At 48.3% G+C, this 13,879-nt stretch overlaps 1 pseudogene; it reads left to right on the forward strand.

Annotated features, from left to right (window-relative positions):
* Positions 1-3,104: 3,104 nt before the first annotated feature.
* LOC129716179 (NACHT, LRR and PYD domains-containing protein 3-like) overlaps positions 3,105-13,879 on the forward strand; it is a 56,235-nt pseudogene continuing 45,460 nt past the window's right edge.

Genomic DNA, 13,879 nt, shown 5'->3' on the forward strand with positions numbered 1-13,879 from the left:
TTCACAAGACAGTCCTGACATCCCAGGAATCAGTCTGGTGAACCTTCTCTGCACTCCCTCTATGGCAATAATGTCCTTCCTCAGATTTGGAGACCAAAACTGCACGCAATACTCCAGAGAGCTAGAGAGAGACAAGATGGGGAGCAGGACAGGCAGCGCAGCGACTCCGGAGAGAAGACCCTTCTTCAGACTAAACTGAACTCTCGTCGGTGAGATTACTTGTGATTGTCTGAAGAAGGGTCTCGACCAGAAACGCAACCCGCTCCCCAGAGCCCATGCCCACCTTCAACTTCAGAGCCAAACAAAAAACACAGAGTCCGCTGGGTTTCTCCAGCAATTTTGTCTACCGCAAAACGTCAATGATTCTGGGAATGCCGAGGCGATAGGGTGAGAGAGAGGGAGTGGGAGAGCTAGAGAGAGACGAGATGGAGAGCAGGAGAGAGAGCACGATAGAGAGGGAAGGAGAGAGCAAAACACAGAGAGACACAACGTGGGTCGGTAGGTGAATGATTAACCTGCACACCAGGAAGAAGCCCCTTCTCGCGGTCCAGGGCCCTCACTCATGATAGTGAGTTTAAAGAAATTCTCAACGTGTCATCGATCTACATTCCTCAGTAAAAGTAATTGTGTTTTAAACAAGTAGTAATGACGCCGTGTGAATTTTATTCAAAGGAACATGGCGTCATTAATACTTGTTCAAAACACAATAAGATTTACTGAGGAATGCGGATGATGCATTGATGACATTGTATAACAACTTGTTAACTACTTGCTGTTAAGAAGTGCTAACAGTACTAGTTAACAAATCGTTTGTGTCTGATAGCCGTGCAGCAGTTGTTATACAGGTTTGTTTAAAAAAAAAATCCGGTTGGCAAATTAAAAAAAAATAATTATTTAACAAAGAGAATTCGTATTTCCGTACGAAATACGGAACATTAGTACGGGGCCCCACTTAGGCGCGGGGTCCAATTGGGAGCAATCAGTCAAACCGGCTTAAGGCCGGCCCTGCGTGTGGAGTTGTGCGGAGCTGGTCCCGACATCGCGCGGTCCTCCGAAAAACTGACCGTGTTCTAAAATTCCGCGCGGCAACGGCCTATCGGCCTGCAGCCGCATTGAGGCCGTACGCAGCGTCTCGACGGGCGTACACAGCGTCTTGACGGCGTACGCCTAGTGCATGGCGTTGCGCGATGACATCTCCGCACGGCGCGCCGTTGCGTGATGACGCAACCACCCGACGCCGTGCGACGTCCTAATTTAGTCGGCCCGCCTCCTGCCCAGCTGATTGGTGAGTGTTCAAGAAGGAACTGCAGATGCTGGAAAATCGAAGGTACACAAAAATGCTGGAGAAACTCAGCGCGTGCAGCAGCATCTATGGAGCGAAGGAAATGGGTGACGTTTCGGGCCGAAACCCTTCTTCAGTATGATGTCGGCACCAGCCCCGCACAACTCCAGACGGCTCCATGGTTAGAATTGGGACCGGCCCCATGAGACCGTACGCCTCAAGCTGGTGGGACAAGCCCTTTATTTGCAGATTTCACACCGAAATGAGCTGTGCACAGCAAAGATCTTATAACGGAGCACAAGAGCTTTGATGCACAGTGCCTGCCCCTGCGGCTACTCTGATTGACAGCTCCATCTGCCGCTCCCCCGGGCTGCGACCGCCGTGTCACGTGATGCGATGTGACGTCACGGCGTGGCGCAGCTCCGCTATAGGGTGATTTCACTAAAGGTCACTGGAGCGTGGATCCGCACCCACGTGACCAAAATTCTCAGGTGGAGGATATGCTATCCATCCGGTACATGTTAGTGGATGGGAAAAATCGCATTTTCCCACCCGTTAAAAACATAGAAAACGGCGAGGTTGAGAGCTGCAATTTACTGTGCCAGTCGGGGTGACTGTGAGGCACAGCTACCTAGATTTACAGGGGGAAAAAAAGATAGCAAGTAAGGTAAATTCAAGAGGGAACTGAAGGTGCCTATCCACCGGAAGTCAGGAGCCGACAATTGCCGAGGATATTTAAAGGTCCAAAATATCGGGAAATATCGCGTTTTCCCGCTGAATTTCATCAAAAGTAAGGCATTATATACTTTTTTATCTTTATTCATTTGTTAGATGAGAATTTTTTAAAGTGAAAAATCACTCAGTAAAAGTTCAAAATCGGCCATGGTTCTCAGGTTGGTTTTAACATGCAAAATCAAAACGCCTCTGAAGCTGCATTTACCATTTAAATAATGATAAACTATCAATGCATTTTTAAATAAATTTCACTCAGATGCAAGCTAAGGAATGTGATAATTATCAGCTGTCAGTTGGACAAAATTAGCACATTTTATTATTTCTTGTTTAAAGCCTGCACATTCACCCAAACAACTTATGTATTAATTGGGTGAATGTGCAGGCTTTAAACAAGAAATAATAAAATGTCCTAATTTTGTCCAACTGACAGCTGATAATTATCACATTCCTTAGCTTGCATCTGAGTGAAATTTATTTAAAAATGCATTGATAATTTATCATTATTTAAATGGTAAATGCAGCTTCAGAGGCGTTTTGATTTTGCATGTTAAAACCAACCTGAGAACCATGGCCGATTTTGAACTTTTACTGAGTGATTTTTCACTTTAAAAAATTCTCATCTAACAAATGAATAAAGATAAAAAAAGTATATAATGCCTTACTTTTGATGAAATTCAGCGGGAAAACGCGATATTTCCCGATATTTTGGACCTTTAAATATCCACGGCAATTGTCGGCTCCTGACTTCCGGTGGATAGGCACCTTCAGTTCCCTCTTGAATTTACCTTACTTGCTATCTTTTTTTTCCCCTGTAAATCTAGGTAGCTGTGCCTCACAGTCACCCCGACTGGCACAGTAAATTGCAGCTCTCAACCTCGCCGTTTTCTATGTTTTTAACGGGTGGGAAAATGCGATTTTTCCCATCCACTAACATGTACCGGATGGATAGCATATCCTCCACCTGAGAATTTTGGTCACGTGGGTGCGGATCCACGCTCCAGTGACCTTTAGTGAAATCACCCTATAAGATCTTTGGACATGACCGGTGTTGGAGCGGCCCCGTGCCCGGGCTAGGGGCGGCCCCTGGGGTGCTGGAGCGGCCCCGGGCTAAGGGCGGGCGTGGAGCGGCCCAGGTGGAGGTGTTGGAGCGGCCCAGGTGGAGGTGTTGGAGCGGCCCCGGTGCCCGAGCGTGGGTCCAGCTGATCCCGGGCCCACACTGAAGTGAGTCAGGACCAAAGATCTTAGAGCGAAGCAAGATAGGTTACTCTCACGCAAACATGAGGTACGCTCATGGGCGGATTCATGGGTGATTACAGGACACATTTTAGCAAGCTGACTCGGCCATCTTGTTCCGCCATCTTGCTCCCGCCTTCTTGCTTCCGGCCAAAGATTGGATCCGCAGCGGGGAGAGGAGAGGCCCCAGTGCGGGGCCGGGGGCAGCGGGGAGAGAGAGTGGGGTCCGGGGCAGCGGGGAGGAGGGAGTCCGGGGTCCGGGGCCCCCGAGAGGGGGGCCCGGGGCCGGCGGAGAGAGAGTGAGGGGCCCGGGGCAAACCCGGGGAGAGGGAGTGCAAGGCCCGGGGCAGCGGGGAGAGGGAGTGCGGGGCCCGGGGCAGCGGGGGGAGAGAGTGCGGGGCGGGGGGGAGCGGGGAGAGGGAGTGCGGGGCCCGGGGCAGCGGGGAGAGAGAGTGCGGGGCCCGGGGCAGCGGGGAGAGAGAGAATGTGCGGGGCCCGGGGCAGCGGGGAGAGAGAGTGCGGGGGCCCGGGGCAGCGGGGAGAGAGAGTGCGGGGCAGCGGGGAGAGAAGGAGTGCGGGGCCCGGGGCAGCGGGGAGAGAGAGAGTGCCCCAAGACAATGTTTCTTATTTACAATGTTTCTTATTTAATGTCCCTTGTCTAGTCTGAAATAAAGTTCATTATTGGTTTAGAAGAAATATAATTGTGTGTGTTATATACATTTATATAATTTTCATGTATGTGTGTTTATAAACATTTTATTCTTTAACAAGAATCAACAGAATTATGAACTAACAGAATTCTGAATCTAACCCTATATCACGCACAAAAAGTCCCCCGTGTCAATCACCCTGCGAGTCGGGTCGGTTCTGGTTACTACAAAATCAACTCAAACACTGCTTGTGAGCCATTTAAAAAGAAATGATTTAAAAAACATTAAAAAAGACAATTACCAGAATCAAATTTTATTCTTGACAAGAAGTTTGAACTGACAGATTTATGAATCTAACCCACACAAACTGTTGCCCCGCAACATTGATTACAGTGCGAGTCGGGTCGGGTTAGGTAGGCTCAGGTTGCTAAAATGGGCGTGGAAAATGCCCATGATCCCCTCCATAGCGTACTACACGTCAGTCCATTGCATTTAGCAGGAGTGGCCTATCTTGCTCCGCTATAAGATCTTTGGTCAGGACAGGGTGAGAAGAGGCGGGTGGAGCCTCGCCTCGCCTTCATTAGCGCGGTGGAGAAGGATTGAGCAGCGAGGGGACTCGAGCTGAATTCAAACCCGGGTGCGGCCGCTATTGTCCCAGCCACGATGGGGGTGTGGGCTGTGGTCCTGATCCCCCGTCTGGGGATGCAGGCAGGGCTATGGGGTTATTACACGTCCTGAGACCAGGGGTCATGGGTTGGGAAGGGGAAGCATTGACTCTCTCGCCTACCCTCCAATCCAACTGATCCTGAATTTGTAGAACATTGGAAAACTATGCAGACAAACTGTTCCCCGCAGTAGGCAAGTCTGAGAGCGGGAAATATGCCTTCCCACTGAGAAATAAAGGTAGAACATTTTGGAAACACTCAACAGGTCGGTCAGCATCTCCGGGGAGAAAAGCAGAATTTCAGCTCCAGATCTCAGCTGTTTCTCTCACCAGTCACTGCATGGGGCCTGGGCTGCTGAGTATTCCCAGCAGGTGTTCTGTTTGTCTCGGTCTTCCAGCATCTGCAGATCTTATTTTCTTCCCATCTTAAAATTGTAAGCTGAGGTTAAGGACTGAATGAATGAATGAATCCCTTTATTGTCATTGCACATGGTACAACGAAATTTAAAAATCAATCCCACAGTGCGATTCACAAGAGCAGATTTAAATATATAAGATAAGGTAAAAATACATACATATAATAAAAAAATAAAAAAATTACAGATAAATAACAATAGCAGCTGAGGTAGAGCCATTCAGTTGAATGTGAGTGTTATTTCTTATTTTGCATTATTAAGTTCACGTAGGGTTAGAAGCTGTCTCTGAGTCTGTTTGTGCGAGTTTTGAAAGACCTGTACCGTCTGCCAGAGGGCAGCAGGTGGAACAGGTTGTGTCCAGGGTGGGAAGTGTCCTTTAGGATGTTGGCTGTCCTGCCAAGGCAGCGAGAGCTGAAGATGTCCTTCAGGGAGGGCAGTGGGCAGCCAGTGATTTTTTGTGCGGTGTTGATGACCCTTTGAAGAGCTCTCCTGTCTGCTGCAGAGCAGCTGGCATACCATGTGGTTATACAGTACGCCAGTACACTCTCGATGGAACAGCGGTAGAAGGACACCAGCAGCTTCTCCTCCAGGTTGTTTTTCCTGAGGATCCTCAGAAAGTAGAGTCGCTGCTGGGCCTTCTTGACTGCTGTGGTGGTGTTTGTAGTCCAGGAGAGATCCTCTGTAATTTGTGTGCCCAGGAATCTGAAGTCTGAGACCCTTTCCACACAGTCCCCATTGATGAATAGGGGTTTGAGGGCTGCACTGTTCTTACGAAATTCTATGATAATTTCCTTTGTTTTTGTGGTGTTTAGGATGAGGTTGTTGGCTGAACACCACGCTGCCAGTCTTTGGACTTCCTCCCTGTAGGCTGTCTCATCTCCTCCTGAGATGCGTCCAACCACAGTCGTGTCGCCCGCAAACCTGACGATGGTGTTGGTAGAGTGGGCGGGGGCACAATCGTGGGTGTAGAGGGCGTAGAGGAGTGGGCTCAACACACAGCCCTGTGGGGAGCCAGTGCTGAGTGTGATGGGGGTGGAGAGGTGATGGCCCAATCTGACGGTCTGGGGGCGGTTAGACAGAAAGTCCTTGATCCAGAGGCAGATGGGTTGGGAGAGTCCTAAATCCATGAGTTTGGTGACCAGTCTGCTGGGGATGATAGTATTGAAAGCGGAGCTAAAGTCAATGAAAAGCATCCTCACATAGCTCCCCTTGTGTTCGAGGTGGGTCAGTGCAGTGTGAAGAGCAGTGGCGATGGCATCCTCAGTGGACCTATTTGCTCTGTAGGCAAACTGGTGTGGATCGAAGGTGGGCGGGAGGCTGGCTTTGATGTGCTGCTGGACCAGCCTCTCGAAACACTTCATGAGGACTGGTGTGAGAGCGACCGGTCGGTAATCGTTAGGGCCGCTGAAGTGGGGTTGGTCTTTACTTGCTAGAGTTTTGAAAAATGAGAGATGATCTCACTGTTTCTCTTTAGGTTTGTAGACTGACCTGGAAGGATGAACATGATGGCGATTGCATCAAACGTGCCATTTCCATGTGGATCAGGGACCTGACTTGTGAAATCTTGTAGACTTGAGTGCTCCTCCACCGTAGACATCGGGGTCTTCTCTTCTTGACTGCCGGCAGCTGAACAGTGAGTGTGTGTTAGTACCTTACTCCACCAGTCCCTGCCTCAGCTTTCTTTAACAATGTATCCTCTTGTTCAAAGCCCTTCTTTGTCCTCACCCTATCTCCACTCTGGCCCTCTGAAATCTATGCTCTCCTCCACCTGTGGCAATGTCATGTCCCTCCCTTTTCAAATTGGAGGACTCTAACCAGTGGTGTGCTGTATGAATTATTACATAGAAACATAGAAATTAGGTGTAGGATTAGGCCATTCAGCCCTTCATAGGCCATTCAATATGATCATAGCTGATCATCCACCTCAGTATCCTGTACCTGCATTCTCTCCATACCCCCTGATCCCTTTAGCCTCAAGGGCCACATCTAACTCCCTCTTAAATATAACTAATGAACTGGCCTCAACTACCTTATGTGGCAGAGAACTCCAGAGATTCACTACTCACTCGCTTGATCCTTTCTTATGTATAAATAAATTAATTCCCCTGCTCCAATCCCGACCTGAAACGTTCACTCCACAAATGCAGCATATACCTGTTGAGTTCCTCCAGCACAGCATGTAAAGGTGGAGTTCGGAGACAACACCAAAATTGGTGAAGTTGTGGTCAGTGAAGAAGGTTGTGATACAGCAGGATACAGATCAGCCACACAAATAGATGGAGAAATGGCAGATGGTGTTTAATTTGAGCAAATGAAAGGGTTTCATTTTGGAAGGTCTATTGTAAGGGGAAAGAATATAAATGTGAGGTTTATCTACTTTGGTGGCAAAAACAGGAAGGCAGATTATTATCTGAATGGTTTAAGAAGGAACTGCAGATGCTGGAAAAATCAAAGGTAGACAAAAATGCTGGAGAAACTCTGCGGGTGAGGCAGCATCTATGGAGCAAAGGAATAGGTGATGTTTCGGGTCGAGACCCTTCATCAGACTGAATGGTGTCAAGCAAAGATCTTATAGCGGAGCAAGATAGGCTACTCCTGCAAAATGCAATGGGCTGATGTGTAGTACGTTATGGAGGGGATCCTGGGCATTTTTCCCCGCCCATTTTAGTAACCTGAGCCTACCTGATCCGACACACAGTGTAATCAATGTTGCGGGGCAACAGTTTGTGTGTGTGTGATATAGGGTTAGATTCATAAATCTGTCAGTTCATACTTCTTGTCAAGAATAAAATTTGACTCTGGTAATTGTCTTTTTTAATGTTTTTTAAATCATTTCTTTTTAAATGGCTCACAAGCAGTGTTTGGGTTGATTTTGTAGTAACCGGAATGGACCCGACTCGCAGGGTAATTGACATTGCGGGTGAACTTTTTGTGTGTGATATAGGGTTAGATTCATAATTCTGTGTTGGTTCATAATTCTGTTAATTCTTGTTAAAGAATAAAATGTTTATAAACACGCATACATGTAAATTATATAAATGTATATAATCATATAACACACACAATTATATTTCTTCTGATCCAATAATGAACTTTATTTCAGACTAGACAAGGGACATTAAATAAGAAACATTGTAAACCTCCCCGCAACTTCACACACACTAGGCCTTATCGCCCCCCCGCACTCGCGCGCCTGCCCCCACACTAGAATGTCTCCCACCCCCCCCCCTCCTGTGCCCCTCTCCCGCTGCCCTGGGCCGCGCACTCCCTCACCGTTGGCCCGAGCCGCGCACTCCCTCTCCCGCTGCCCAGGGCTGCATACTCCCTCTCCTCGCTGCCCCAGGCCGCACATTCCCTCTCCTCGCTGCCCCAGGCCACACACTTCCACTCCCTCTCCGTGGGCCGCGCACTCCTTCTCCCCGCTGTGGAAACAAAGATCCGATCTTTGGCCGGAAGCAAGATGGCGGAACAAGATGGCGGTGGCTGGTTGCTAAAATGAGTCCTATAATCACCCATGAATCCGCCCATGAGCGTACCACACGTTTGCGTGAGAGTAACCCATCTTGCTCTGCTATAAGATCTTTGGTGTCAACTTAGGAAAAAGGGGAGGTACGACGAGATCTGGGTGTCCTTGCACATCAGTCACTGAAAGTAAGCATTCTGGTACAGCAGGTAGTGAAGATAGCTAATGGCATGTTGGCCTTCATAGTAAGGGGAGTTGAGTAAAGGAGCAAAGAGGTCCTTCTGCAGTTGTGCTGTTAAAGTTCTATGCCCGCTAAAAGACAATAAACCACATTAGTCACTTTAAGAATGTAACAATTCCTCCTTGTTATGCATGCCGGAGTGGGAGAGCAACCATGAGTATGGTCATAATCTCGTTGCTTCTCATGGTCCCACTCAATTGTATTGTGCACATTTATACCCGAGTATTGGGCAGTTAATGGGTAGTTTGTGGGTAGTTAATCACACAATCATAGTTTGTGGGTAGTTAATCACACAATCATCACATCTTGTACTTCCGGTGGCGCTGGTGCCAGCAGCCTCCACCTACAGCCCGGTATCTTTTTGTTTTTTTGTTTATTTAGTTATGTTAAAAGTGTATTTTTTTGTGTTTTTTGGTGTTTTTATGTGGGGGAAGAGGGCACGGTGCGGGGGTTACCGTACTTCAGCCGTTTCCTTGTGAGGACGCGACTATTATTCGAGTCGCGTCGCGTCCCCCCCCCCCCCCCCCCCCCCCCCCCCCCCCACCCCCCCCCCCCCCCCCCCCCCCCCCACCCCCCAGCCTACCTACCTGGATTGGCGCGGCCTTTCCTGCCGGGATCGACCGGAGCTCCAAGGGCGGGACAGCGCTGGAACATCGCGGGGGCTGGCGATGCCTTCTCGCAGTCTGGAGCCCGTGCTGGACCTGCTCTCATGGAGCCCGCTAAGAGCTCCCAACGACTAATAAACGCGGGGGTCCTGCGACTCTGCCCGGCTCGGCTTGGACTCAGGATGCAGACTCCGGCAGCGGGAGGCGGCTAATCAGAAGGTCCGGGCCGCTGAGGAGGAGGATGCTCACCGTCGGGGTTCGGCGTCGGCGTTCCATCGGCCCGGCGTGAGGGCCTGAACATCGGGCCACCCGGGGCGGCGACTGCGGGTGCTCGGAAGGCCCCGACCATGGATGGACACGGAGGGGAGGCTGGCTGGACTATGGTGCCTTCCTCACCTGGGTGCCATTTATGTTATGTTGTGTTGTGGACTTTCTGTGTTTGTGCTTTTTTAAAATTTTTAATTCAATTTCAATTTTATTTTTAATATGTTTTATTATTTATTTATTATTTATTTTTATTATTTTTCTTGTGATTTTTTTTTAACGATACTGCCTGTACGGGAAATTCATTTCGTTGTCTCAAAGTGAGGCAATGACAATTAAAAAATTTGAATACAATACAATTCCCCCACTAGTTCTTATCTTTTCTGGCACCAGTTCTTATCTTGTCTGGATCAGACGTGTCTTTCTGTGTGGTTTGACTTGGCAAAGTCTTATCTTTTTAATCCCAACACCCTTTTATCATGCCATGACATTGCAATTTCAGTTAGTCACAGCATTTTATCCTGTTTCCACATATCTTCTGCAAAAGCTGTTCCTCTGCATGTACACCCTTAAGCCTTTAAGTTCTAAAACACTTTCAGTACAGGGCCCTGGTGAGACCACACCCGGAGTATAGGATGCAGTTTTGGTTTCCATATATGAGGAAGGACAGTCTTGCTATTGAGGGAGTGCAGCGTAGGTGCACAAGATTAATTCCCACGATGGCTGGACTGTCATGTTGAAAGAATGGAGCGACTGTGCTAGTACACACTGGAATTTATAACGATGAGAAGTGATCTTATTGAAACATAAAGTTATTAAGGGATTGGACACACTAGAGGCAGCAAGATTTTTCACCCAGAGAGTTGTGAATCTGTGGAATTCTCTGCCACAGAGGACGGTGGAGACTGGTTCTCTGGATGCTGAATGCTCGGTCCCTTGCTGGCTCGAAGGGCCAAATGGCCTACTCCTGCACCAATTGTCTGTTGTCTATTGTTAAATTAGATGGCAAACAGCAAGGGACCCAGCACTGATCCCTGTGGTACACTGCTGCTGACAGGATTTCAATCACAAAAGTAACCTTTCACTATCTCTTGTCACTTTTGGGTGTTTTCGGCCATGGTATTTTGAATACCACGGGTCTAATGTTTTCGATCAGCCTTCTGTGTGGCCTGTCTGAGGTCCATGAGAACCACATCTCCCAAACAGCCATCATCAAATTATTTTGTTATTTTTTCACAAATCGCAATGCATTGAGATGGACAATAGACAATAGGTGCAGGATTAGGCCATTCGACCCTTCGAGCCAGCACTGCCATTCCTCTCTCTTCTCCCCCCCCCCCCCCCCCCCCCCCCCCCTCTCCCCTCGGCATTCCCGGAATCATTTGGCGTTTTGCAAAGACAACTGTATCTGCAGTTCCTTCCTATTGAAGTAGAACCCTGGCCTGAAACAACTCTTAATCCATTCCCTGCACAGATGCTGTCTATGTTTATATTGGCAATCGCTTGATACTGCAGCAACTGGAAATCCAAAGAGATGGAAGAGCCATTAACTTCAAGAATAAAGATGGGCACAGGTACTTTTATGCATTGATTTAAATTATAATATGTGTTTGGAAGGGCAGGAAAAATCTTTTGGTGATCACACTCGGAAGAGCCGCCTGTTAATGAACCGAGTAGAAAGATGACCCCAGCTCTCAACCCTGTCATGTTTTCACAATCACCCCTGACCTCCCTCTTTCCGATACAGCACGGTCAGTCCACCGTTGTACCCTTCCGCTGCCTCCTCAACCATTTCCGGGCGAGCCATGATGTAGAGCTCTTATTCTGTTGTCTACCCCTCCTTGGATCCCTCTGTTCTGGCCATCTACCCGCTCTGGGCCTTTTTATTTCCAACTGCCAGTGCAACTTGAACTGTCTTGACTTCTCAATTCCCCTGTGGTACTCCAACCTCACAACCCTCTGCTCAGACAAGGGAGGTGCTGTTGTAATCTTGCGGGCTGACCTCGGGCACCAGCTCTCAGGCACCTCCACTTACCTCTCCCTTCACAATGAGCCCACAGACAAACACCAGCCCATCTCCCAAACTCCCTCCACATCCTCCAACCTTACTGTTCCCCAGCCCTGCAACGCCCACTTCTATCTCATCCCCTAAATCCACAAACAGGACGGCCCTGGTTGACCTAGTATCCGTGCCTGCTCCTACCTCACTAAACACATCTCCAAAGAGCTTGATTCCATTCTATTCCCCCCGATTCAGTCCCTTCCCACCTACGTCCAAAACACCTCACACCCCTTCAACTCTTTAATAACTTTCAATTTCTAGACCCCCATTGTCTCATCTTCACAATGGATGTCCAATCTCTTCACACCTCCATCCCCCACAGGGAAGACGTCGGCCCTTTGTTTCTTCCTCCCACAGTGACCTATTCAATTTCCCTTCATTAACACTCTTCTCCGCTTGGCTGAATTTGTCCACCCCCTCAACAACTTTTCTTTTGACTCGGCCTCACTTCCTCCACTGAATGGTGTGGTCATCGGCACTCGCAAGGCCCCCGGCTATGCCTGCCTTTTTGTCGGTTACGTCAAACAATCTTTTTTTCAGGCATACAATGATCCTATGACCCAACCTTTTCTCCGTTACCACGACAACCGCATGAGGACTGCCTCCTTTACCGGTCCAGAACTCGTGGATTTCAATGTGTTCACTAACTTCCATCTTCCAACAAGATTTTCCATTCCAGGTCATCCGAGATGCCCTCTTTCTTTAGTAAACAAAGTTTCCATCTACTGTCATAGATGGCTCCCTCACATGGAACTACATGTCCATAGTTCTACTCATGTTTTTTCCACCAACCTGCCACACCTCGCAGATGGAGCAAGGATAGAGTTCCTGGTTTTCCTTTCACCCCTCCAGCTTCTGCATCAAATAGACAGTAAGCTATTCGGCCCTTCAAGCCAGCACCACCATTCAATGTGATCATGGCTGATAATCCCTAATGAGTACCCCGTTCCTGCCTTCTCCCCAAATCCCTTGACTCCGCTATTTTTAAGAGCCCTATCTGGCTCTCTCTTGAAAGTATCCAGAGAACCGGCCTCCACCGCCGTCTGAGGCAGAGAATTCCACAGACTCACAACCCTCAGTGAGAAAAAGTGTTTCCTCATCTCCGTTCTAAATGGCTTACTCCTTGTTCTTAAACTGTGTCCCTTGGTTCTGGACTCCCCCAACATCGGGAACATGTTTCCTGCCTCTAGAATGTCCAAACCCATAACAATCTTAATGATATCCTCTCATCCTTATAAACTTCAGAGTATACAAGCCCAGCTGCTCCATTCTATCAGCATATGACATAGAAACATAGAAAATAGGTGCAGGAAACATAGAAACATAGAAAATAGGTGCAGGAGTAGGCCATTCGGCCCTTCGAGCCTGCACCGCCATTCAATATGATCATGGCTGATCATCCAACTCGGTATCCTGTTCCTGCCTTCTCTCCATACCCCCTGATCCCTTTAGCCACAAGGGCCACATCTAACTCCCTCTTAAATATAGCCAATGAACTGGCCTCAACTACCTTCTGCGGCAGATAATTACAGAGGTGCACCACTCTCTGTGTGAAAAACGTTTTCCTTATCTTGATCCTAAAAGATTTCCCCCTTATCCTTAAACTGTGACCCCTTGTTCTGGACTTCCCCAACATCGGGAACAATCTTCCTGCATTTAGCCTGTCCAACCCCTTAAGAATTTTGTAAGTTTCTATAAGATCCCCCCTCAATCTTCTAAATTCTAGCGAGTACAAACTGAGTCTATCCAGTCTTTCTTCATATGAAAGTCCTGACATCCCAGGAATCAGTCTGGTGAACCTTCTCTGTACTCCCTCTATGGCAAGAATGTCTTTCCTCGGGTTAGGAGACCAAAACTGTACGCAATACTCCAGGTGTAGTCTCACCAAGACCCTGTACAACTGCAGTAGAACCTCCCTGCTCCTATACTCAAATCCTTTTGCCATGAATGCTAACGTACCATTCGCCTTCGTCACTGCCTGCTGCACCTGCATGACTACTTTCAGTGACTGGTGTACCATGACACACAGGTCTCGTTGCATCTCCCCCTTTCCTAATCGGCCACCATTCAGATAATAGTCTACTTTCCTGTTTTTGCCACCAAAGTGGATAACCTCACATTTATCCACATTATACTGCATCTGCCCACTCACCCAGCCTATCCAAGTCACCTTGCAGGTCCTAGCATCCTCCTCACAGCTAACACTGCCCCCCAGCTTCGTGTCATCCGCGAACTTGGAGATGTTGCATTCAATTCCCTCGTCC

This window comes from Leucoraja erinacea, chromosome 2 (genome assembly GCF_028641065.1).
Source record: "Leucoraja erinacea ecotype New England chromosome 2, Leri_hhj_1, whole genome shotgun sequence".
In the NCBI taxonomy this organism is placed as follows: Eukaryota; Metazoa; Chordata; class Chondrichthyes; order Rajiformes; family Rajidae; genus Leucoraja; species Leucoraja erinaceus.